The 26,661-nt window shown below is 36.1% G+C and overlaps 2 pseudogenes; one reads left to right on the top strand and one right to left on the bottom strand.

Moving 5' to 3' along the window:
* The window catches only part of LOC147911637 (motile sperm domain-containing protein 2-like), a 35,359-nt pseudogene extending 23,206 nt beyond the window's left edge, over positions 1-12,153 (top strand).
* A 12,370-nt stretch (positions 12,154-24,523) lies between these two features.
* The window catches only part of LOC147911636 (DENN domain-containing protein 10-like), a 119,822-nt pseudogene continuing 117,684 nt past the window's right edge, over positions 24,524-26,661 (bottom strand).

Here is a 26,661-nt window from a genome sequence, read left to right as displayed (position 1 = left end):
AGCCATGGCATCCAGATTAAAACTACGTCTATTGACAGATGAAATGATCTTGGGTAAATCTTGAGAAATCCCCAAAAAAGCTATTAGGGCTAGTACACAAACTGAGAAAGTTTGTGGGATACAAGATCAACATACAAAAGCCAATTGTACATCTATACACTAGGAATGAACAACCTCAAAAGGAAATTCCATTTGCAATAGCAAAAAAAAGAATAAAATACTTATTAATAAATTTAACAAAAGAAGTGCAAGAAATGTATGCTGAAAGCTACTGAACATTGCAAGAAGAAATTTTAAAAGACCTAAATGAATGGAAAGACATCCCATGTTTATGGATCAGAAGACTTAATATTGTTAAATGGCAATACTCCCCAAATTGATTTGCAGGTTCAACACAATCCTGTCTAAATCCAAATGATCTTTCTCCAGAAATGGGAAAATTGATTCTAAAATTTATATAGAAGGACAAGGGGCCCAGAATAGTCAAAACCGTTTTGAAAAAGAATACACTTCTCTATTTAAAATCTTACCGTGAAACTTAAGTAATAGACTCAGTGTGTTAGTGGCATAGGATTATACTGATGATTGTGATAGAATTGATTATACAGAAATAAAACCTTACATTCATGGTTGGTTGATTTTAAACACGGATGCTAAGAAAATTCCATAGGAAAAGAAGCCTTTTCAACAAATGTTGATGGGATAACTGATGTCCATATGGCAAAAGTATGAAGTTGAACCTATCCCTCACACTATGCAAAAAATTAACTCAAAATGAATCATAGGCCTAAATGTAAGAGTGAAAACTATACAATTTTTAGGAGGAAACAGGAATAAATCTTCACAATCTTAATTTAGATGGTGGTTTCTAAATATGATGCCAAAAACACAAGAAACAGACAAATAAATAAATTAGACTACACCATTAAAAACTTGCATGTTTTTCAAAAGACACCACTAATAAAAGTGAAAAGACAAGTTTCAGAATAAGAGAAAACAACCCAAATGTGCATTAATTGATGAAGGATAACCAGTTGCGGTATATCCATACTTTGGACTATTATTCAGCCATAAAAGGAAGTACTGATACACGCTGCACTACAGATGAACACTGAATACAGGTTAAGTGAACAAGCCAGGCAGAAAAAGCCAAACATTACAGGATCCATTCACATTAAATATCCAGATTTGGCAAATCCCTAAAAACACCTTGTAAGTTAATGCCTGCTAGAGACAGCAGTGAAGGAAGAAAAAAGAGAGTGACTGCTAATGGTTAATGGCTTCTTTTTGAGGAAATGAATGCTTTAAAAGTAGTAGTGATGGTTGCATTATTCTGAATTTGCAGAAAACCACCGAATTGTACACTTTTGAGGAGTGAATTATATGGTATGTGAATTATTTCTCAATAAAGCTGTTATTTTAAAAGGCTATTTTTAGAATTTGTTATTTATTCAAGTAGCCTAACTTCAGGCATGTCAATTCACCAACTTTTTAAATTAATAATTAGTGAAAATTTAAATGTTATATTAAGTTTAAATCAGTTATTCAAAGAAAAATGTAGTTTCCTGAACTTCTATTTAATATTTATTATGCTGCCTTATTTCCTGACTTTTTTCATTGACATTATTGTAAATTAATGCAATATTCGTCTTTTAATTTCTTTAAAAGGGGTTTAGAATATTTTGGTGGAAATGAAGTTTAAAATTTTAGGTAAATAAGAAATAGCATGAGAGAACAAACGGTAATTACCAAAGAACTGTGTTTCATAACAGTTTATCCTTGCAGATTCTATTGGCTCCCCACAATTGTAAACATGCAAGGCTTGAGGGAAAGGCAGAGGATGTATAGAGTTAGGAAGGAAGTCTGAGTAGTTGGTTCCTCTAGCCTTCAAGCAGCTCTTGCCCATAACAAGAAGGCTGCTCTCTTCTTTCTCTGACTTTCCATTTGAGCAGTTTTGTTTTGTTTTTTAAATCAGGTGGGCAGTATATCAGAACCAGAAGTTTAGTAATATAAGTGACTTTCCATACTATTCTGCAGTTAGCTGCTTAAATCACATTGCAGTTTGATTTTGTGTGAACCTGACTACTTGTTCCGGAAACCTTATTCGTCAGGATCATTAATGGATTTGTTCAGAGGACAAAACCTTGGTAAGTTTATTTATCATCATCTGAGTAATATAATCTTCCTTAACCATCATGGAACACTTGAAATCCATTAAGAACAGTGACAGGAATTAGAAAATGTTATTTCAGTATCATGCTTATTAAAGGTGAACATTAACAAATTATAGTCCAAACCAATTTCTGAATACCTGGGTTAGCACATATAATAAATTAAGAGAATGAAAGAATTTAATAAAGTAACTATTTTTCTTCAGCTGCGCTCAAAGTTGTGAAAATTGGGCGTGGTCCAGAAGCAGTGAGTTTGTTGAAGTTTACAAGTAAAAATGAAGTTCAGGACAATGTCAGTGTAGAATAGCCCCCTCCCCACGTGGGTGGAACTGTAAGTATACTACTTGAAACTTATTTATAAAATAAGACTGCATCATGGTAAATTAGGCTGTATTCTTTCTCCAAAGAAGAAAGAAACACAGTATCACAACATCCAAAGAAACATATCTCAAAATAGCCACATTGTAATACACAGTGTTACATTTTTTATTTAATTTTTAAAGCTGTTAAATTTATATTTTTCGAGTAGGTACATATTTATACAGTTCTAAACTGAAAGAGCATAAAATATTCAGTAAAATATCTCCTCCCACTCCAACCTCTAGCAGCCCTGTCCCTTGCCAGTTGTATTTTTTTAAATGGATATGTATTCTCCGTCATCTCTTTTAAACAGGTGGTAGACTGCGCAGTCTTGTGTATCCTCCTTTTTTCTTCACAATGTGTACTTAGAGATCATTCCAAATCAATATGCGAAAAGCTGTCTTACTTTGTTTTACGGTTGCATAGCCAACAGGCACATGAAAAGATGTTCAACATCATTAACTATCCGGGAAATGCGAATCAAAACTACAATGAGGTATCACCTCAGAATGGCTATAATTAACAACATGGGAAACAACAAGTGTTGGAGAGAAGAGAACTCTCATACACTGCTGGTGGGAGTGCAAACTAGTGCAGCCTGTATAGAAAACAGTATGAAGATTCCTCAAAAAATTAAGGATAGAACTACCATATGATTCAGCTATTCCACTGCTGGGTATTTATCCAAAGAACTTGAAAACACCAATGCGTAAAGATGCATGCACCCCTGTGTTCATTGCAGCGGTATTCACAATAGCCATGAATGGAAGCAACCTAAATGCTCATCAAGGGATGAATGGAGAAAGAAGGTGTGGTATATATACACAATGGAACATATTCAGTCATAGGAAATGGTGAAATCCAGCCATTTGCGACAACATGGACGGACCTTGATGGTATTATGTTAAGCAAAATAAGTCAGAGGGAAAAAATCAAATACCGTGTGATCTCACTCACAAGTAGAAGACAAAAACAACAACAAACAAACACATAGAGACAGAGATTGGATTGGTGGTTACCAGAGGGGAAGGGGGGAGGGAGGAGGGTGAAAGGGATGATTAGGCACATGTGTGTGGTGATGGGTTGTAATTGGTATTTGGGTGGTGAACATGATGTAATCTATGCATAAATAGAAGTATAATGATGTACACCGGAAATTTATACAATGTTATAAACCAATGTTACCGTAATAAAAAAAAATTCTAGTATTTAGAGATAAATCTTAATTTCCTTTTGATGGATTTGTTTTCAGTTGTTTGCTACTGACAGTCTCAATTTAAAAGACATTCTTAAACATATTCTATCATGATTTTTTGAAATAATTTTACTGCTTACACATAAGAAACCAGGAATAGGTTAAGCTTTTAATATTCTTTTTATATTAATATTATATATTATATATCATAAACATAAAACAATGACATTTATTGTGATAATGACTTTAAAACTATGAAACATGTTTGATATGCTTTGGGTTAACTCAATCAATAATGTTTCAATTATACGATTCTTATAGTCTATTTTGTATAATTCCTGCCTGGCAAAATTGTATTCAAATAGAACCAAGAACTAGCAGGATCAAAAGTTTCATATGTCTACTTGTATCCTTTGATTAGGAAAAACAAGAATTGTTATTTTTAGTTTGAAGTATGTTGCTTTCTGACTTAGGCTTTAAGTTTCACATTTAACCAAAAACATAATATGGTTCATTTGATGTACTTACCCTTGGTTAAAAAGAGCAATGTTACTTGATATTCCCTTTTTTAATAAATTGCCCAAGGAGTTATTGTGGCTTAAAATTAATAGCATTTATTAATGTGATTTTTATTTCTTTGTATGGAAAATGTTACTTTATTTACCTTTTCTCCTGGTTGTGTATTTCTTCAGGATTATAGTTAAAATTGTAACAAGATTACCATTTTTAAGAAATTTTAAAGCTTTTATTCCCCAAAAAATAATATCTACATTTTTTTAAAGCAAAGAATACAAAAGAGTAAAAAGTATAACAGTGTAGTGAGAGAGCTGTCTACCTCCCCAGGTCAGTGTCTGCTATCATTCCCTAGACGCAATCACCGCTTCCAGATTTTGTATCCTTCCAGAATATTCAGTCCAGTATATTAAAAAAAAAAAAAAAAGTTGCATACCATATACATTCTTCTATACTTGGATTCTTTCACATTGTTTATTTTGTAGATAATACCGTATTGATTTATATAGGTCTATCTCATTTTTTATCCTTGTAGAATATTCCATTATATGGAATTCCATAACATTTTTTTCTAAGGATCTTGTTTTCATTTCTTTTTGCCGTTATTAATAGTGCTGCAATGAATATCTTTGTAAATACCTCTTTACACATAAGCAGCAAGGTATTATGTAATATACTCCTAGAAGTAAAATTGTCAGGTGGATGAGTATATTTATTTTCTCATTTTTATAGCTATTGTTAGTCTCCCTCCAAAGAGATTATACCCAATTACACACTAATGCCAATAATCTGTCAGAGCACTTGTTTCCCCACATGCTTGACAACACCACATATTCTCATTTTTGTGAATTTGCCAGTCTCAGATAAAAAATAATTTGTTGGGCCAGCACTGAAGGCCTATTGGTTAAAATTTGGCATGTTCCACTTCAGTGGCCCAGGTTCGCTTCCTAGGCATGGAATACCTGTGAGTGGTCATGCTGTGGCAGCAGCTCACATTAAAACAAAAAAAAAGAAAGAAAGAAAGAAAGAAAGAAAGAGGAAGATTGGTAACAGATGTTAGATGACAGTGAATCTTCCTCAGCAAAAAAAAAAAATATTTTCTTGTTTCAAAACACATTTTTCTGCTTTGAGTGATATTGAGCATTATTTTTTTTTATTTAACAGGCACTTTTAGTCCTTTTTCTGTGAACTCTGACAGTCCTTTTTCTGTGAATACTCTCACAGAATACTGTGAAAGTATTCTTACTTTACCACTTGTTCTATTGAGTCATTAGTTGTTTTCTTGTTAATTTGCATATATTAATGAAAGCTATCTTTTATTTCTGACATGTATTATAAATCTTTCCTTGGATTGTGGCCTTTTTATAAAAACTTTATTTTTTTTTAGATTTGTTTTTCATTTTTTACAGGCTTTTTTGTTGGTTGGTTGGTTTTTATTTGTTGCCATTCCGAATTGTTTCGTTTTAGTGAGCTTAAATTTTATCAGTATGTTCATGACTTCTAGGTTTTGTTCTATGCATAGTAAGGGCTTCCCTACTTCAATATTATTTTAAAACTGCTCCTATAATGTTGTTCTAGAGCCCTTATGGCTTTATATATAAATATATATGCATGCATATGTACATACATGCATACTTTTGTACATACATATGCACACACATGCATTTAAAGCTTCTATCCATCCAAAATTTTTTTGCATAAAGAGTGAGCTAAAGATCTCACTTGAATCTTTTATAGATGTCCAGCCAGTTGTCTCACACAATTTGTTGCTATCTTTCCCTTTCTGGTTTAAAAGACCTTTATTTAAAAGGAATTTCACTAATTCTGTTTTCTTGACCAGAGCATTACATTTTAAATCCATTGAGGGAATTGTTTTTCTACCCAACTCTTAGCAAGCTGAAAAAAAAATTATTTTCTTTTAACATCCTTTCAAGTATCACTATGCACCACTAGTAAATGATGACTTCCAGACACTACTGCATGAAAATGTGCCTATTACCAGTGAAAATGAAGGTTCAAGTAAAGAAGATACAGAAAGTGATGGCAAACAAATCTTGGAAACAATTTCTAATGAAGAACAATTTCTAAAAAAAGTTTTAAGAATACATAAAATTGACTCAATAGCTGTGGTCTAATTCCAATTCTTCTACTTCCTGGCTTTGTGATTAACTTGCTGCCCATCTACATCTGTGTGTGGAAAAGGAAAGAGGGAGAATGGGACCAGCTAAAATATTTTAAATTAATTAATTTAAAATTTTATCTTGCTCTAGCTCCTCTTTTTTTTTTTTAAAGAATATTTTTATCGCTCTATAGAAGTACTCAGGGCCTCGATAAATATACATTAAATATTGTAATTTGGACTGAATTTATGTAGTGTTTTCTTTTTGACCAGATAACCTGTCCACCTGTCTACATGAAATTAAATTTCTTTATCTTTTTTCCTAATAATTGCTTTACCTTTAGATGAACCCATCTGAGCCTACTTCCAAAGCAGAAGACAATGAGAAAGTTAATTCAAAGATGAAAGTTTTTAAGAAACCATTGAATGTGTTTAAATGGCCCTCAAGACACATCAGGTAATAGCTGAAGATTTTATTATCTATACTTATATCGTGATTATTTTGAGGGAACTGCAGAATTCAGAAAATCTTTCTGGTTGTACTGTTTTTGAAGCAGTGGAAATACAAAATCAAGGGTTATCTGAAGACTCAGTTGAATCCAACTTCAACACATCTTGATTTTTATCCCTGTTACTCAGCCTCTATAGATTCATGATTGTTTCTTTTACGATTGTGTAAAGACCTCTTTCTCACTAATGATGCTTTTGGTTGGTAAACTTATTTTGCGTTATGTTAATATTTCTATTAACTTTCTATAATGTTAATCTAGTTTATCATTTCCCATCCCTTTACTTGCAACCTTGTGGGTAACTATTTTAGTACATGTCCTATAAGAAATATAGACAGACTTTTTAAAATCCAATCTGAAATTCTCTGTTTATTGATTGAAATGATTAGTCTGTCTACTTGGATTTTGATTTCTGTTACATTTGAATTTAACTCCAACAACTCTGTAGGGGTCTGTTTGCATGCACTAATGTTCTATTTTCTATGATTTTTCCTTTCAATTTTCCCTCCTTTGTAGTTCTCTTTACTCCTCATTTTCCCAGCTTCAAGGTGGAAAGTTTGGGAATTTGGAAGTTTCACATTCTATTTTTTCACTGATCACTGTCAATACTTAGTCCTAGCTTATAAATGTAGAAATATGGTAGGAAGAACAGGCTAGGGAGAAAGAAAAATGGAGGATGTAAGCTTCTAGGCAGTTTGTACCCTGCCATTCCCTGCCTCTTCCATTAACAGTGCTTCTCCTACACATACACACAGACTCAACCATAGATCTTATGCTCATTATTGAGAGAAGTTCTGAGATCCAAAAACCTTACTTCCTCTCTTTGCTGTGGCATGTTCAAGATTGAGTTCTAAACAGCAACCATTCCATTCTAATCTGTCTACAGAGCTTGTCCACAGCTAGATAAAACCGTTCTGAGAGAGCTCCTCCTTAAAAATATGTGTTCTCTAGATTAACAAATATTTCTATGTAGACATTCCTGATATAAAAAGGGCCTATTTAGAGATGTATATCAAAATCAAGTCATCTGAAGACTCACTAAGTTACCTTTTATGTGGAGCAAAAGTACAGTGATTTCCCTGTTGAAGCATCTCATTCAATTGGTTAATATAACTAAATTATACAAACTTTGCTTGAGTGACTAATTTTTATTTTTGGTTTAATCATTTCAATCAATAAACATTCCTAATCTTTCTTTTTTTAAGTTATGCTCCTCTTTGTTAACATATAAAAATAATGCCTCATTATAATCTATTTGCAATCAGGTGAAGTTGAAACAGCAATATAGCTTCTTTGCTTAATTATAACCTATTAACCTTCAAGAGTTTAAATAAATGCAATTTAAGACTGTACTTATGAAGGACTAATACAGAATCTTTCCAATTATCCCTGTTATTTGCTATTTTGCTTTTGCTCTTGGGAAGACAATAGAACTTCTTAAAGTGCATGTATTACATAAGTAAGATTAAAATACAAAATATATAAGATAGTTTTTTATAGTCATCTTTTTTGATGACATATCTTTATTTTATATTAATATGTCATCAATTTTGATGACATATCTTTATTTTATATCAATTTTATTTTCTTCAAGCTTATGATTACACTTTTATTTATTCTGTGTATCGCAAATGTCCTTTGTTTTTGTCACCACATAGCCCAGCAGAAGAACTATAGTTTGAAACTACAGAATCGGGAGAGAAGAAAAGTGCAATAGTGTTGACAAATCTAAATAAAAATATAGTGGCATATAAGGCAAATATTTTAAACAGTGTAATAAATTTGGTGTGAAAATTTGATATGGGAAGTGATTTTGGACATAGTGGAAAGACTGATCATTTTGAAATTGAACAGCATTTTATTCATGATATTATCAGACAATTTAAAGTGCTTTCTAGTTCTGACCAATTTTCTTTGGGATCTTGATGTGTAGTAGCAAGCTAATGTCCAAATTAATCCTAGGGTTTAATGTTATTGTAAATAAAAACCCAATAAAATTTATCCACCATGATATGAATAATCTACAATATCTGTGAAAAAAATTATAAAATCAAAAGTGCATTTTCCCACCAAGTATGATATATTCTGGAGTGTAGTTTATTTTGGATATTAATCTGATACTTAGCATTAATCATGTAACATGATTGAATCCACCACCTCCATCCCATTTTGAACATTTTATTTCTTTAATATGCTATTTAATTTAAATTTTCCTCTAGGATGTTCTTAATTTAATTATTTATTGTGTTTTTAATTTCTGAGCACTACTATAAGGTGTTCTAATATTTGTTGAAATTTTTGTTATTGAATATGTGATTAATAGACAGGGATAAATATTTAACACAGGTTAATTTTTACTTGTAAGGAAGGCTTGGTAACAAATTGGATTTATAAAATAAGTACCTTTTTTAATAGATCAAGATAATTTTTCCTATCAGTAGTGAAAATATATTCTATGGACCAATAAGGTTGCTTTGTAATCTCTTTGTTCATCGATAATTAACAACTAATTTAAAAATAAAACTCATTTTTAACCAATCCCCTGCCTTAAAGAAAGCATACTTTAAAGGTTAGTATATAATTACTGTGTTTGTAAACAGGTGAGAAGAACTACTCCAGAAAAAGACAGAATCTAGCCAAGCAATAGCACTTGTGACCCTAGTTCATCAGCTCATATGGTTGTGTCTCCCCACAGGGATGAGTTATCACATGTGATTGCTATAGCAGAATGGAGTTGGGTGGTGGAGGGCAGGGAGGGACAGGACGTGACATGAGGCAGCCAGGGTTGATAGACCTGGGGATGGGCAATGAGTCAGCAAGGCTAGTCTAGAGTCTAGAAATTAGGAGAACATCAGCAAGTCAACACATTGCAGACCAGGAATGTTTTCTCTTATGTAAAACAAGAAGACAGATGAGTCTCTCAAAAGCCCTTTCTAACATTAAGATTTAATTAGAAAAAATGGTTGCCATTGAAGTTGAATTGCAAAAAGAGAAAGTTCTCATTTTTAGAACTTTTTCCTTTTTTAAGGTAGTTCCATTTCTTTTTCCTTAGTGTTGTGTTCTAGAACAATGCCTTAAGCCACATATCCGACCCTTTGTTAAGGTTCTGTTTAGAACAGTCATCTGGCACAGGTTCAGCAGAATTGCCCCAGTTCTGGAAAGAAGTTCCCAGGAGCAAAGTGATTGAGCATAGGTATGCTTTTTCCTCACAGACTCTCCAATGTGGTGGGAAGAATCACAAAGAGAAATGTGCTACATTGGTTAGGTAGGCATATTTAAGCATCTTTTGGCAGAAATTTAAGTGCCTAGTGTAGGACAGGAATTCTGTGAGGCTCTGAGGTGCCCAGGTGAATGAGACCTGAAGTTTCTCAAGGAGGTCTCCAATAGCAGACATTTGCTTGCAGGCCAGTGCAAGAATCTGGATGTGTCAAAATTGCAAACGCAGATCTTTCTGTGCCTACAGTCCCCGTCATACAAATGCTCACCTTGTGTACTAGAATGTATTTGTTGCAGCATTGTTTATAATAGTGGAAAATGGGAGAATCGGAACCTAAATGGTGACCAGTAAAGCAATAGTGAAATACATTTGAGTATATCCACACTAACAGGTACTCTGCAGCCATTCAAAAAAATGAGACGTCTGCCTTTTCTGACACAGAAAGACATCTGTGATATATTTACATACATACATATGAAATACATATGAAAATATATATATCAAAAAAACCTAGTCAGAAAAATATGTGTAGCATTATCCTATTTGAGAGGGAAAAATCTGTGAGTGTATAGGTATATACATATATGTGTGAGCATGTAACTGTGTCACGTACTAACAAATGCTTTGAAAAGAAAGAACAATGAGAATAATGGTTTTGTACTGTTTTTTGGTTTTTTGGGGTTTTTTTGCTTTGTTTACTGGAGTTTTACAGCAGTGGCTGCCACTAGTGGCAGTAAATGAGTTGTTTTGTTTTAGGTTTTTAATAGGAAAGACTTGAGTATTGTTTAAAAACTACTAGAAATGACGATTTGAGGAAGAGTGAGTGAATATAGAAATGTCATCAGAAGGTCCTTCCTTGACTACCCTATAAATGATAACTTCTCCACCTTGGCACTATGGACATTTTGAGCTGGGCAATAGTTTTTGTTGCGGGAGGCTACCTGTGCATTGTAGTATATTTAGCAGCATACTTGCTCTTTACACACTAGATGCCAGTAGCACCACCCTTACCCCAGTTGCAACAAGTAAAAGATCTTTAGGCATAATAGATGTTCCCTGTGGGACAAAATTGCTTGGGGAAAGGAGTGATTACTTTTTTCCCTGTTACATATACTTATGTGTGTCTCTTTAAATTCATTTTATATTTTACCTTTAGTTTTTAAAAATTCATTTAAAATGTTAAAAAGGTGTTTCTTTTGGGTTTTTATAGGTTAAGATGTCACAGTGTTCAAAGCAGTAAACCAACCACTCCTGCATTAATACATACTGCTTTTAATATGTCAGATAAAACCCCTGAAAATATATATCTACACATAAGCCTTCTTTCTTCCTGACTAAAACAAAGTTGTTAATGCTAATCAACATTAGAAATCCATTTTTTCCATTGTCATAAGGAAAAACTTTTGGCATAGACACACAGGAACACTCTCTTTTTGAATGGAAAACATCAAAAATAGTAAGTGATGAGTTACTTTTGGAGATCTGCTAAGTTTTTAAAAGCCTTGGCAATTTTACTTTGGACGGGAGAGTATAGCAAAGCAAATGGTGCTTTGGGAAATATCAAAGAGTTTGATGTTGTGGAAACAGTACCAGATAGTGCATTTAAATTTCAAAAAAGAAAGGGGGGCTGGGCTCTCTGAGTTGCTGATGGTACTTCAGAAAGTGATTGTTTTACTCCTTTCTGAACTACAGGGTTAGACCTTTTCAAAGCAAGAGTAAGCAGTACCACATCCACCAAACAAATCTAAAGCTTTGTGGCGTTTCCAGATCAGCCTTTCAAAGTAGATGAACCCCATACTGTAAATGTTTGGATTTCAACATTCCTGTTTGTCATTCACATGATTAATGTACTGTTTTATTGATACAAATCTTTCATCCTTTTTTTCCCTCTTTAGCTTAGTCATTTACTAGAAACCAGTAGGAAGCTTGAAGACCAAGTTCAGTGTTATATCTGGTTCCAGAAGATGTGGCTTTCCTTAACAGTACTCTCACTTGCTTTTGTCATCGCTTTCATTTGTTGTACAGTTAAAGAAGTGGTGCTCAAAAAACATGGCTCTTTCGTTCATTAGTTGCAGAAAGTAAGACCTAGAACTTCACCATGCTACTAAAAGTGTCACACATCTGTACTTCCTAAAAGGAAATGTGTGATCCTTAGTCAGAAGGGAACAGAGACACGTCTTGAAAATAAGTTGTTATTATAGGAAATGCTAAAAAAATTGATTATGAGAAGAAAACTAGTTAGTATAGTAAGTAAAGGCATATCAACTGTGTAAATTAATAGTCTAAACCTAATTTATCTTCCCCTTTTCGTTTGAATATTTTAAAGCTGTTATGTATATACATTAGCTGAACTGAAAAAGTTAAGTAAAATGCTTTATTACAGCCAAAATATGTAATCTGCTTTTTTATGACAGATTTATTATAGCTAAGCCAACTTGTTAGTTTTTCTATACTATATATGTAGAAGAACATAAATACTGACAAAGAAAATGTACAGAATAATTTCTGTAATCATGGCTTTGTAATTTTTTGAATTACTTCCAGATGTTAGTCAATATTCTTTTTGAATGTAAAACTAATGCCAAACCAACTTTAGGCTTTGTTTTGTATCTATATTACTTAAAAGCCTGCATTTTATTAATCTTAGGTTGTTTTATGAATACTCTCATTTAGGTAGAATTTGGAAAACTAAGTTTGATTGGATTTTCTTTTAATTCTGTTAGTAATGTCCAAGGAAAAATCTCTTCAAGCAGTCCCACTTTCCAGTCTTTTTATCCAGTTTGATGTTGCTCACTATGGCTGGACACTGACCATTTTGCTTAATTTTTTATAAAGGCCTGATCCTCCATTGCACCATCCTCACTCTCATTCTAGAACAAAAGAGTGTCTCTGTGGACTATAAATTGTACCATCTTCACCCTCATTTCTAGATGAAAGGAGGTAGATAATTTTTTTTAATTAGTTTTTTGGGAAGCATATTCCTAACTCCTAAAAGATACACCTTGCAGGAGTAGAAGCTAATGAGATTAGATTTTATTCTTATTAATATGACCAGTTTCAGTCCATGTTGGTTCACATGTAAATCTACTTTATATGAAAGAAAAAAACGGTGTGCCTGTAAAATAAATTTTGAGTTTTTGTTGAACTGTACTTGGGGATTTTTTATTATTCTGAAGTATAATGTTACCAACTTTCATCTTGAGAATTTGATGATTCCAAAATGGAGTTATGAAATATATAATATATAATAAAGTTCCTTCAAAATTGGCTAAGAAATTAAAAACTTAAAAGGACACTGCTTTGACACTTGTCTTAATTTGGGTTTTTTTGTTACCATTTGCTAACTAATAAATGAAAGTGACTGGAGTCCACCCTAAGTACTGTCCATAGTACCTCCCTGTGTGTGTGCACAGTGGTTTCCCTTCTGTGTTAGATTCATGGCTTTAATATAATCTAATCCCAAAGCAGTTGGATATATTTTTGTTCCTCAGCAAATATATGAAATAATTATTCAAGGTTGGAAATGTATTGTCCTAAAGATGTTCCTTTAATGTTTCATATGGAAATTACATTGACTCACTAAAATATTCTTGCTGGACATCTTATGAGTCTTTTAGTGTTGAATTTAATATTTGTGTTCCTATAAAATGCAACTAGGCAGAATTATTGAAAATAAACTATAAAGTCAATCACAAGAGTCTTATTTGTATGATTATTATTTTTAGTACTCTTTTGCCTTTGTATAATTAAGAATTTTATTTTTAATCATAGCATTAGCTATTTATGACCAAATTAGCAAAGACAGACATTTAGATTTTCATTGATTTTTACTAGGGAATAGAAATTATAGATTTTTCCCTAAAAATTTTAATGAAATATTATTAGATTGATCAGCAAGTAGCCTAAAATGTGATTGCTGATAATCCCATTTGAGATAAGCCTCAAATTTTATAATATTATAACAGTTTTTTATATCTTGCCACTAATTTTGACAGGTTTTAATAGCACTTTATTGCACAATTGCAATATGTAGTCCTAGAACTGTTGCTACTATAATTTCTCTATGCCTGGTGCTTTTCATATATTTTCAGTATTTTATTACTCAATTGATATTTTCTTTGCATAAAGTGGTCAAAAGAAATTTTTTTCTGTTTTAATATGTTTTAAGAAAATAATTGCATTTATGAAATAAAGATCATCAGGGAAAAACCTCTGGTCTCTGATAAAACTTCTTAAAGAAAATCAATGTTCAGGCTCTCTCTGATCTTTTAAAGATCACATTAATTTCTTTTGACCTGCTTTGCATTTTTGTAAGGGCAGCTCCTCAAGCTTCCAAAGATGCAATTATGTTATCAGGTGAACCTGTCCTTATGGTGTCCCATTTCTCCTTGACCCCGGGTCAGGATCTGGCAGCTCTTCAGGGGAACTCGCTGTTTTCCGCAGACTTAGCAACAAACTCTCTATCATGACTAGGGGCTCCGTCATGGAACATATCACTAGAGCCGCCCCACATGAGTCAGAATCACTCCATATTCTCCCAATCCTAGTACTCACACACCCTTCCTGCTTGACAGGAACCAACAGGAGGCAGGCTAAAAAGAAGTCTTACCTGGCTGCCAGGTGCATGGAAGACAGTTCCTTTGAAGAGTCACCAGCACAAAGTATGAGATTGGAGAGGCGTCATGGGGATTGTTGGCGTGGTCCCTTCAACACTGGAAGACACATCTCCCAAATGGCAGCTACTACTACATAAAAATAGACAAATGGGACAGTTTCATTTTCTAAACTGAAAAAAAAGGTGGAGATTCAAAACCGTCAGAGAAGTTCAAAATAGAACTATAGAGACAGAAGGGTAACCTACCGAGAAGCACCACACCTACCCAGGACTGTGAGGGTGTGGTCTCCTTTCCAAAAAGATACAATTTTCTAGGAAACAGAAGAGCTCCTGCAGGGTACTCTCCAGCCAGGAAATGACTAGTTACCTTATGTCGATCTTCAGCTTTGTCTCCCCTGAATTTTCACCAGCAACTCCAGAACAACGTGGGCTCCCAGAAGCATAGGGCTCCCCTCCCCTCCCTGTCCCAAGAGGACAGAAAGGAAATCCTCCCACTTTGTTCCAACTGACGCAGTAGTGGTTAGGAGTGAAGACTGTGAAGTAACACTATCTGCGTTCAAGTGCCCTCTCCGCCGCTTGCTACCTGTGTGACTTGGGAATCTTAATTGACCTCTTTTGGTCTCAGTTTCCTGGTTCCTAAGTGAGTCTGATAATCATAGTACTACTTCACAAGGTTAGTGTGCGAGTGAGAGGAAATGATGCATTTCAAGCAGCCCTGGAGAGGCTGGCCTTGTTTTGCTGATGTTGCCTCCACCACCTGCCCTTCCAGCTTCCTAGAACTTTTCACACTTGGGTTGATCTTCCTGAATATCCCACCTCATTCAAGACAAATGTCTGTTCTCCAAACATTTTCATGCTTTGTACAGCTATCCTTGCCTTCTCGGCACCTCTTAATTTTGGTGCCCACGTCAATGGATGCACTTAGAAGGCCAGTGATGCTCTGTTGTCTTGCATCTTGTGAAGGAGTATCTCTGCCAGTCTGAGGAAGACTTGGCCAATGTCTCTTTCCACCTTTACATGAACACCCCTTCAAAACACAATACACACACACGTTACACCCATTGCCATTTCCCTTAACTTTGTAATAATCCAATAAAGTTACATAGGATCTTGCACTTTATAATAATTTTGTCCTTACATTGCATAAAACTATCTCACTGTAACATCCAAAGATTCTCTTCCCTTCCCTAACCCAACACATGTCCCTGCCATGCAGAGTAAAACTAATCTCTTGCACATGTTAAAAGTATTTGAGACAATTGGTTTAACTGGCAAGAATATAGAGGAACATCTCCTTGACCCATAGGGGCAAGATATGTGCATATCTTCAAGTCTTTCTACAGGGAGAATTTGAATCGTCCTTGAATTCTACCGTTGTTCCATGCTCTTTTGTCCTGAACAGTCTGGGAATACATCATAGATCTTACTTGTTTTTTATAGATAAGGAAACTGAGGGCCTGAGAAGTAATTTTTTCCCAAGGTCACATGGCTAATAAGTTTCAGAGCCAAGAATTGAACTAGTCTCTCAAGTCCGATGTTTGTTACAACCTGCCAGAATTGCCATGTCTGTGTAATTGGTTAAAATGATGAATGAACGGTCTGAGACCTTACCTTCAGTAACAATATGAGAGGAAAAGAGAATGAAAATAAAGTACTTAAGGAGAAGCAAAGGTAAGAAAACCGAATAGGCACTCAAGACCCTTGGCTGGAAGAGAAAATCTGATGTGTAGCCTACAACCTACAGAGCCAAAGTTCTCCAACTTGGCCACCCACTGAAATCACCTGGGAACTCTAAAAAATAGTGGGTTTGTAAAATCATATATTTGGTACAATTGGTCTGGATGTGGCATGAACATGGCAATATGTAAAACCTCCCAAGGGGATTCTAACATGCAGCCAAGGTTGAGAAATACTGGTCCTAACTAAGACTCTTCCTTACGCATCCACAATCTTTCCCCCCACACTTATGTGTTTAGAACTCCTCAGGGATTCTAATGTTTGGGCTGGTCTGAGAACCACTGCCTTAAGTGGGAAAACAAACAAAAATCAAGTAATAAAACAACAGTTACAGTATTATTAATATATTTCCATAGGGAAATAACAGACTGAAAAGATATAATTCAAAATGTTATTAGAAATTCTTTTTGATAGATGAGATTACAAATATTTTTTTAAAATCTATGCTTTTCTACATAAAAATTTGTACAACATATGGTCTTGGAATCTGGGAAGAAATTACACAAAAGTATGTTTGTATTAAAAAAATTTGTACAACATATGGTCTTGGAATCTGGGAAGAAATTACACAAAAGTATGTTTGTATTAAAATACTAGAATATCACACTGGGGAAAAAATTGTACCTTCTTTTGTCTGAAGAAATGAATCTCTGAAGTTACAACTTTATCAGTATATTCCTGTTCAAAAAGTCTTCCTTATACCCCTCATATTAAATTAACTAAACAATTAAATAAGTAATTATATCCTGTAAATTGACTCCTATTGTTTTATAGATAAGGTTGGCTTAGTAGTCTCTTTATTAAACTCTACTACATTATTACATTGATTGTGTCCTTCTTCTGCAGAGATTCGTTAAATAAATACCACTGGAAGACGTTCTCAGTCTCAATAACTTACTGACATAAATGTTCACTTCCGTACAAAGACACTTACCTCTGAAGTCCAAGCATAAATCACTCCCCAGAAGAAAGAGCTAATGTAAGACTTTCACAAATGACATTTCCTTTAGGTCAGCACTACCTCCAAATTCCTTTTCTGAAAGAAAATCCAAGCTCCAAGCTGAAAGTGCTGAAAGGAAAGTACTCTGAAGACTGACTTCAATAAGGATTCCTTACAATTTAATGCTAAAGGATCTGACAGGATTGATTGAAATCATACCATTTACTACCTCATAGTACAAAAAATCCTCACTAGGGCTCAAAAAATATATTTATTTATCTATCTATTTACCTATCTATCTATCTATCTAGAGAGCTATATGACTCCAAACAGTATGAAGTTTTAGATACTTAATGATTCTAGATAAATGAGAGATTTATTTAATTAATACTAAAAAGTTTTTTTTGTTAACGGAAATAGAAACTATCCTCTTTTGTCATGGACACTTGCATACCTTCCATTTTATACTTAAGACGCATTTAAAAGGAATTAAATGTGTTTGCTCTTACTTCAGATCCCCAAAATTCTCGTAAATATTCAGATGATTTTAGAGAGTCATAGTTCTTGTTGTTCTTTTGGTTCTTAACACTTAACCCCAAAATTATCTACATCAAGTTAGGCTATTTCAAAGGTATTTGTTAGAATTTAATTCAATTACTTAGCACATCAGGGACTGTGCCCGTCTGAGGTGACTCATGAATTGCTGAGATACATCCTGCTTTTAAGGAATTTACAGATTGTGGTGGAGATACATATTTTTATATAAACCATTTAAAATTAGGAACCCAAACAGGCCACAATATACAGACAAAGTGCTATGCAAACAGAGAATGAGTAGATAAAATGATATGAGAGAGAAATGCAAGCTGCGTGGATATGGCTGGCAGTTCTGAGGCTATCTTTAATGCAAGATTGGATTTTAGCAGTCAAAAAAGAGAGGAATAAAGGACAGAAAGACATCTCTCTCAGACTGAAAAAGGGAAATAATGGTTTATGAGCAAAAAAGTTCACATTTTCAAACGTTAAGTAGACAGTCAGATGGAGCTGGTATCCTGAGGTCTGAAAGAATTTGGGCCGGTTTGTTGCCCTAACCTTTAGTAGTGAAGAAGGGAGGTTGAATGTTAATTTGGGGGCAATGGGGAGCTGCTGAGGGCTTCTGTGCTTGAAGAGGTATAATCGGAATTCAGTTGCATGAGTTGTGCTCTGGCAGTGGTGTGAAGGCTGGGCTGGAGTAAGAAAAAGCAGAAGACAGGGAGACCAGGTAAGAAGCTGCTGCAGTGAATATGTGTGAGGTGATGAGGCCCTGGGTATGGGCATAGTAGTGGTGATACAAAGAGGGCGGAGAGGAGCAACTTTGGGCAAGAAGACACCCTCTCTTGACTTGCAGGCTGAGCAGATATTTGAGGGGGAAGGAAGACAAGAAGGAGCTATGTACCATGGCCTAGATTTTGTACCTGGGCACCCAGGAGGTGGAGATACCAGTAACCAGAGGAGTAAGGAACAGGAAAACTTGCAGCAGGAAAACAATGAAGCTGAGCTCAATTTTGGACAAGTTATAAATTTTGATCTCAGACTGCTGGCCTCTCAATTCTCCTTTCATCAGCCTTATCTGCTAGTAGTTCTAACTCAGGTCTCTACTTAGCCATTATGTTACTGCTGACAAGGGAAGTATTTGCCCTTTTCGTCCTGATTCACACATTCTCTTCACTTCTCCTTCCAGCCAACTCTAATTTCTGAGTAGGCCATACTTTCTCATATTGTCCATGTCATACCCTTCCAGTTGAATTTATTTTCTCAATTTATAAGGCCTGGGAACACCCAAACACAAGATTGTATGCATAGGCTACATGTGATACATGACTCTATAGATGTCTGTCCAATAGAAATATAATGTGAGCCACAAATTCAAGTCACATAGGTAATTTTAAATTTTCTAGTAGCCATATTAAAAAGAGTAAAAAGAGAATGGTAAGAGTAACTTTTTTTTTTTTTTTTTTTGGTCAGGAGAACTAGTCCTGAGCTAACATCTGATGCCAATCCTCCATTTTTTTCTTGAGGAAGACTGGCCCTGGGCTAACATCTGTGCCCATCCTCCTCTACTTTATATAGGACGCCACCACAGTATGGCTTAACAAGCAGTGTGTCAGTGCGAACCCGGGATCTGAACCTGCGAACCCCAAGCCACCGCAGTTGAGTGCATGCACTTAACCACTGCGCAACCAGGTGGCCCCAAGAGTAATTTTAATAATACATTTTATTTACTCAATATATCCAGAATATTATTAATACAAAAATTAATTTAAAATTATAGTGAGATTCTGTACATTACTTTTTTCTTTCCAGATATTCAGAATCCAGTGTATATTTTAGACATATTCAGACTAGTGACCATGGTATTGAACAACATTGCTATAGATTATGATGTGTGATATGCATTTATATTGGTCAGAGCCTAAACAAGAAGTGCAAGCCACTTGAGTCTTTCAACAGAGAAATTTTAATGCAGGAAATTGGTTGTACAGTGTTAGAAGGGCAGAGAAGCCAAATATATAATGGTAGGGCAACCCATGGATTACCAGTGGCAGGAAACCACGCATAGGCTGGAAGCACAGAGGAAGGAGATGACTTACAAGGGCTCATGGGCTGGGCTCACCTGGTAGAAGCTGAAGGTTCACTAGGGCTGCCAGGAAGAACCCATAACTGTGGTCTGAGACAGGATTGTTGCCAAAGAAATAGGCAGGGAGGGAAGAGAGAAACGTCCTGTCTTCTCCCTCCAGTCCTTCAGTCTCCCATCAGTGCCTCCTATTGGCCAAGTCTGTCCATTTCCATACAGGGCAGAGTGGGAAGAGGCCAAAGAATGGATCTGAGGGCAAACAACAGACCAGCAAAGCATTCTCCTATTGCCTTCACCTTCCCGCTAGTTTTTAAACACAGATAAGGGCAAATACTAAGGAGATATTAAAGAGTGTTAAGTCTCTGATCACCCACATTAAGTTAGATAGATGACTTGACTTTCAACAATTTACTTAATCTCTCTGTGCTTCAATTTCCCCATCCATTAAATGGGAATGAAAATAGTGCCTTCACTATCAGGTTCTTCTAAGTATTAAATAAACAGAATCTAGCCCAGGTATATAGGCAGTCAAAATGCTCATTACTCTTACAAATCAGCAAGTAAAAGAATTCTAGGTGACCTAGATTGAAGCCGGTTCCCACGGAGTGACTGCAGGTGTAGGCAGCAAAGACCATCAAGGCAAGGTGCTGCTAAAAACAGGCAGCAACTCCAATCCCTAACCAAATGGGCCAAGTTTGGTCCAGGTGTCAGTCCAGTTTCAGTGCTGGAGTACTCTCAGGAAACAGGGTCAAAGGCTGGTGGCTCTTGATGGTCAGCAAAGAGACCCAGAGAGGGCTGAGTCTTAAAGACAGGCGAAGCCAGTAGGAAAATCTTGTCTTTTTTATTCCAAATCAGGTCTTTTTCATTTGTATAATAAGCTTGGCCCTAGAATTTTATTTTCTCTCTTGAAGTAAAGATATCTTTCTCATAACAATGGTATATTTCACTCCAGTTAAAGCAGAGATTTTTGAGTAAATAATTCAACCTCTCTATGTACAAAACACACATGCTGCCATCATTATATAAGCCTCTTTTGAATTCAAGATAAATATACTTGTATGTCCTTGAAAGACTGGAACACCCAACACATAAATGATTTCACTTTTATTTGATTCTACTGTTTAAAGACTAAGAATAGTGCTTCCTGAGATGAACTTTAACCCAGACGTGTTATAAACTTGTCTTTGTCTTTCTCCATCATAGATAGGCTCTGATAAAGAGAGTATGTTGTGATATGCACCGAAATCTTAAAGAAAAGAAATCTTAAATACAAAATGTCTTAAAGTAGGTTTCCTAGAGTCAGAACATAAGACAGGGATTCTTGTGTATATCATTTATTGAGGGTGCTCTCCAGAGAAGAGAAGTAAGGGAAGCAAGATGGATTAGGGGAGAAAGCCAAGCAAGAATACAATCTTGGCTGAAGATTAACCGCAGCAGAAACACTGAAGCATGGACTACACCACAGAATTGTTTCTAAATTGAGGCAAGAGGGCTGACCATTTATACCTACTGAGTCATTCACTGCCTCTGACTACCCCTAGTGGGGTTGAAATAACTTCCCTAGAAAGATGGCCATTCTTTGGAAAACAAGGCCTAGGAGAAGAAAGCAGCTTTGAGAGATAAGCAGCCAACACTCATATAGCAGCTGGGGATTGGGTGTACCTGCCGGTAAAGGAGATCTGGGTGGGACACCAACAGCATTCACTCCACATAACATAGTTAAATGTTGTACTTTTACTCAATATCATAGGTACTCGAAATTCATTTAATCCTGTTTGGATCCTTTGCTTCCCTACATATGAAGAAAAACAAAAGCAAAACAAAATGAGAACACCATGAAGACTTCATTAAATTTTTCTCTCATGAAATAAAAGGGAAAATTAACATTAATAAACTAATGAAGTAATGTTGAAAATAGCAGGAAAACTGACTCTGAGTTAAAAATTAGCACGTTATGTGAATTGTCTTTTCAGCAATGTATTTTATCCCTATTGGCTCACAGTCTCTCATTATCAACTAAGTTTTAACAAGGTTGATAACAAAACCACATTATTTGGCCTTTATCCTAAGAAGGATATTATGTATGCTTCTGAGCCAAGTGTTTTAACTTGAAATTTTTCACAATGAAGAGAAAAGATTTGGGGTTACAACAGATTGCTGATGCAAAATAACCAATAACCATTCTACAGATAAAAGAAATAAAGTGAGTTTACTCGAGTCAGAGTGAAAATTATAACCCTGGAAGGCCTTAGAAAGTGTTCCAGAGAAGCATGGTTTTCAGTACATTCTTATACCTTTTTAGTACAAAGAACATACATTAAACACAACCAGGATGCATCAGAATTTCAAAGAGATATTCAGTTGCAAATTAGCAAGTCAACTTGACCGTGATGTCAGGAAAGGGACTAACCTGGGCGTTACCAATAGGGCATTACCAATAAGGTGTAGGAGAGGAAGTATGCATTCTTATCTTAATGTAGCCAGAAAAACCTGGGACCCTGTCACTGTAGCTAAATCCATGAACACAATGACCAGGGATCAAGGAAAAGAAAAATGGTTTAATTTTGCCAGCAAAATGAGGCTGTGGTGGGCTCATGCTCCAAAATCCACAGTCCTCTTGAGACATTAGGAGTTGGGGTTTTTAAAGGAAAGTCTGTGAGAAAGAATGTACTCTTCAAGACTATGGTTAGAATATTGTGGGGAACCTAGACCTCCTGGCACCAGGCCAGCTATTATCTCTATCTACAGCAGGACATTTAGGGCTCCATCAATCTTCCCAGTCACCAGAAATTGGGCCCAGGGGAGTGGACAGCAACTGCCACCAATTAACAATTACAAAGTTTACAAGGTTTTAGATAGGGGAGGGAGAGCTGTGGCTTTGCACTCCAGTGTCCTCCCCCCAGCCTACTTTTGGCCAAGATAAGGGAAGCTGCAGCTGTCTTCCATTTTTCTGTCTTCACAATGAATGGTGGATTCAGTGCCAGGAACAGGAGTTGGGAGCTTCAGCTTCTTGATAACTTTTAGATATCAGTTTCCTTATAACAAACCTCAAGAACTGGTAATTAGCCAGAACTTCAGAGTGTAACAATTTATTACCTCCATTTGCCTTGTGGAATTCCGGGATACAAAGGCTAAAACAACTAATATCTACACGTGGGCAGACCTTAGAGAAGCAGGGAAGGGAAAATGAGTGCTTTTTGGTTTTAATCCCATATATGCTGGGTTCAACCTATGGGAACAGATATCAGGGCCAGCATCATTAAGAGAGTGCATTCTTTAATGGTTAAGCAGGTGTACAAGGTATGTTTGATAGGCCATAAGTTAGGCTTTTTAGTTCAAGCTGAATTAGTTTTGAACCTGAAAAGTTACCCCATATACCTCAGTATGTGAGAATCTCTTGTCAAGATAAAACAAGGAAATCATAATTATAAGCTACTTGTTTTAGCTCAGTTTCCCCCCAAAACAGAATCTAAGTGAAGCAGGAAATGAAAAAAGAGAAAAAAGTGACACCAAAAAAAAAAGCACACCAAGAGTGTGCTAAAGTTGGCCCAAGAGCCAATTGTGTGGATCATTTCCAACTCCACATACAGTGACATTACATTGATTGATTGAAATTGGCCATAGTAGAAACATTCCTATGATGGAAATCAACAAATGCTACACATTTTTGTCTAGAAATGGGATCACTCTGCTCACTGCAATCTGAGCCAATTAATCACAAGTTAGGGATCTAGAATCTCAAGTTAGGGATCAAGAAAGGAAGTATGATTAGATTAGATTAGCCGGCAAATCAGAAGATGGGTGGCTAATGTCTCAAAAAACCCATCTTCCAGGATTACAGGATCTTGAGGCAGACATATAGGGAAATTGGGCAGTAAGGAGGTGGGTTTTGTAATGTACGTGATGGACTCCAGGATCTCTTATTGTTTTTTTCTTCTGTCAGCTGTGATGGATACCTTGTAGGTGTGTTTCCTGCCTGTTCCTGGAAAGAAACTCATAGAACAAAGTTTTAATTTATCAAACTATTGGGGAGTACATATGTAAATTGAGGCCATAAATCAGAAGAGCACATGAATTTTTTAGAGTACATGCAAAGCAGCGAATGGTCACACAAGGGAGTGACTGGGGCCATTTAGCATAACAAGGTGGCCTCAGTTATGCTCACTTACAATTTCTGCCCCTGTCAGAAGTAATCCATAATCTTATGGTCAAGGGGGAGACAGGGCATCATACTTTCTCTAGCTACTTCCTGCTGAATCAGGACATCGTAAGGGAACCATAGCATGGAAGAGAGTTACTTTTTTCACTCCCTTAAGGGGAGCTGTAACTGTGAAAAGAAAGGTTACATGGAAGAGATCAAAGTTTCCTTTTAAAGACTTATTTTAGCTCTCCAAGGGGTTCCACCACCCAGTTTCCCTTGATTCACAGGTGGGATACTTTCCTGTGATTTTTGGGCTGCCCTGATACAGAAGTGATGTTATCCAGCATTTCATGCCTGCTAGTTTTATGGATGAGTGAGTGGTTAGAAGAATCTTAAAGGGGCCTGTCCATTTGGGTGACTACTGGTTTATGGGTCCCTGGTGTTTCCAGGTTTTCAGGAAACATGATCACCAGGTTGGAAGGTGTGTGGAGGGATGTCAGATGCATATGCATACCTATGAGAAGCAAATTCATGGATAGAAGTTAATACAGAGCTTAATGATTTAACATAATTAGCAATCATAACTTTTTTTAAATGTCCAGAGATTCAGTCTCAGGGGAAGATGCCTGAAAGGGTCTCTCAGGTAGACTTTTGAAAGGATTCAATTTAAGTCCACTTGGGGGAGCTACTCTGACCCATAACAGGGCAAGATAGTTGTGTTTTCTGATAGATTTTGGCAATGGTCTTTTTTAAGGTATAATTCATTTTTTCCATCTTTCCAGCTGATTGAAGTCTCCAAGCTGAGTGTAGTATCCAACGGATGTCTAAGCTTTCGGACGCTTGTTAGGTTCTTTGGGAGACAAAAGCTGGTCTGTTATCACTCTGCAAGGTATTAAGCAGACCAAACCTAGGGATGATTTCTTTTAGAAACATCTGAGTGACTTTCAGTGCTTTCCCAAGTGCGAAAAGCTTTTAACCACCTGGTGAAGGTGTCCACAAACACTAACAAAATCCTGAAATTCCCAATTGCCTGAGGTATTTGCGTAAAGTCTGCTTGTCAGTCTTTAGTAGGTCAAGTTTCTTTATGTTGGATGCCCAGATGTGAGGGATGAGAAGCAGTCTTGGTGTTGTTCTTTGCACAGGTTATGCAATTTTTAGTCATCTGTTGTATACTCTTTTGTAGGTGGGGCCCTATGATGTACTTCTGAACCTAGAGGGTAGTGTCTCTTCCATAATGGGTGTTTTCATATACTTGTCTCAGAAGGATATAAGAAGGCTTCAGGTATTAGAATCACCCCATAGGCACCCTCTTTCCAGCATCCTGGGTGTTCAATGTCATAGCGCCATTCTTTACCCCATTCCTTATCCTTTTCAGAATATATCAGCTTGTAGGCAGTAAGTTCTATCTATGATAGTAGGGATTCCATCACAGCAGGGGTGTCTATCTTAGCAGCCCTTTTGGCTGCTTGGTCAGCCTGTCTGTTTCCTTGGGGAAAAGGGTATTATCCCTCTGGTAGCCAGGGCAATGCATGATAGCTACTTGAGCAGACTCATTAATAGCACCAAGCAGTTTTAGATTTTCAGGGCATGTTTGATTTCCTTTTTCCCTGCTGTTGAGCCCCCTTTCCTCTCAGATTACCCCATGAGTATGAACTACAGCAAAGGCATAACAGGAATCTGTGTATATATTTACTCTCTTCCAGGGTGTCATGCCCAGTTTTTGAGTTAAAACCCCCAAGCTTATTCCCTGCCTTTCATGTGCATAGGCTGAAGGGCTTGTCCAAGTGAGGAAGTTCCAAAGCTGGGGCTGAATTTAGCTTTGTCTTAATGGTATCAAAGGCTATCTGACACTCCTTTGTGCATTCTGGTGGCTCCCACTCTAGCGCTTTTAGAGTCTCATAGAGGGGTTTTACTATGAGAGCATGGTTAGGAATCCAGATCTGACAGAAACCAGTCGTGCCCAAGAATTCTCATAGCTGCCGCCAGGTAGTGGGAGGGCTCAGGCATGCTATAGCTTTTTTTCCATCTAGCAGCAGTTCCCACTGGCCTTTTGATAAGGTAAATCCTAAATTTATAACCTTTTGTTTGCAGATCTGTGCTTTCTTTTCTGAGACCCACATTTAGCCAAATGATTTAAGGTTTTTATTGCGTTGGCCAGGCACTGTTCATAAGTTAGGCTCACTATTAGCAACTCATTACATATAGCAATCCCTCTTGTAATTGTAAGTGGCTCAAGTATTTAGCTAGGGCCTCCCCAAATAGCGTAGGGAAGTTTCTGAAGCCTTAGGGGAGCACTGTCCAAAGATATAGTTGAGTGGTCTGAGTGTGTGGGTCATGCCATTCAAATGCAAAGAGTTGTTGTGATTCTTCTATGAGTGGTATGCAGAAGAATGCATCTTTTAAGTCCAAAACTGAAAGACAGCTGTATTCACCCAGAATGTTGGTTAGTAAAGTGTAAGTGCTGGGCACCACAGGGTGCAGGTCCTGAACCACCTCATTTATGGCACAAAGGTCATGAACAAACTGATAT

Source organism: Ceratotherium simum, chromosome Y (genome assembly GCF_057802395.1).
Source record: "Ceratotherium simum simum isolate JZ-2026a chromosome Y, ASM5780239v1, whole genome shotgun sequence".
In the NCBI taxonomy this organism is placed as follows: Eukaryota; Metazoa; Chordata; class Mammalia; order Perissodactyla; family Rhinocerotidae; genus Ceratotherium; species Ceratotherium simum.
This window is presented reverse-complemented; position numbering and strand designations above follow the sequence as displayed.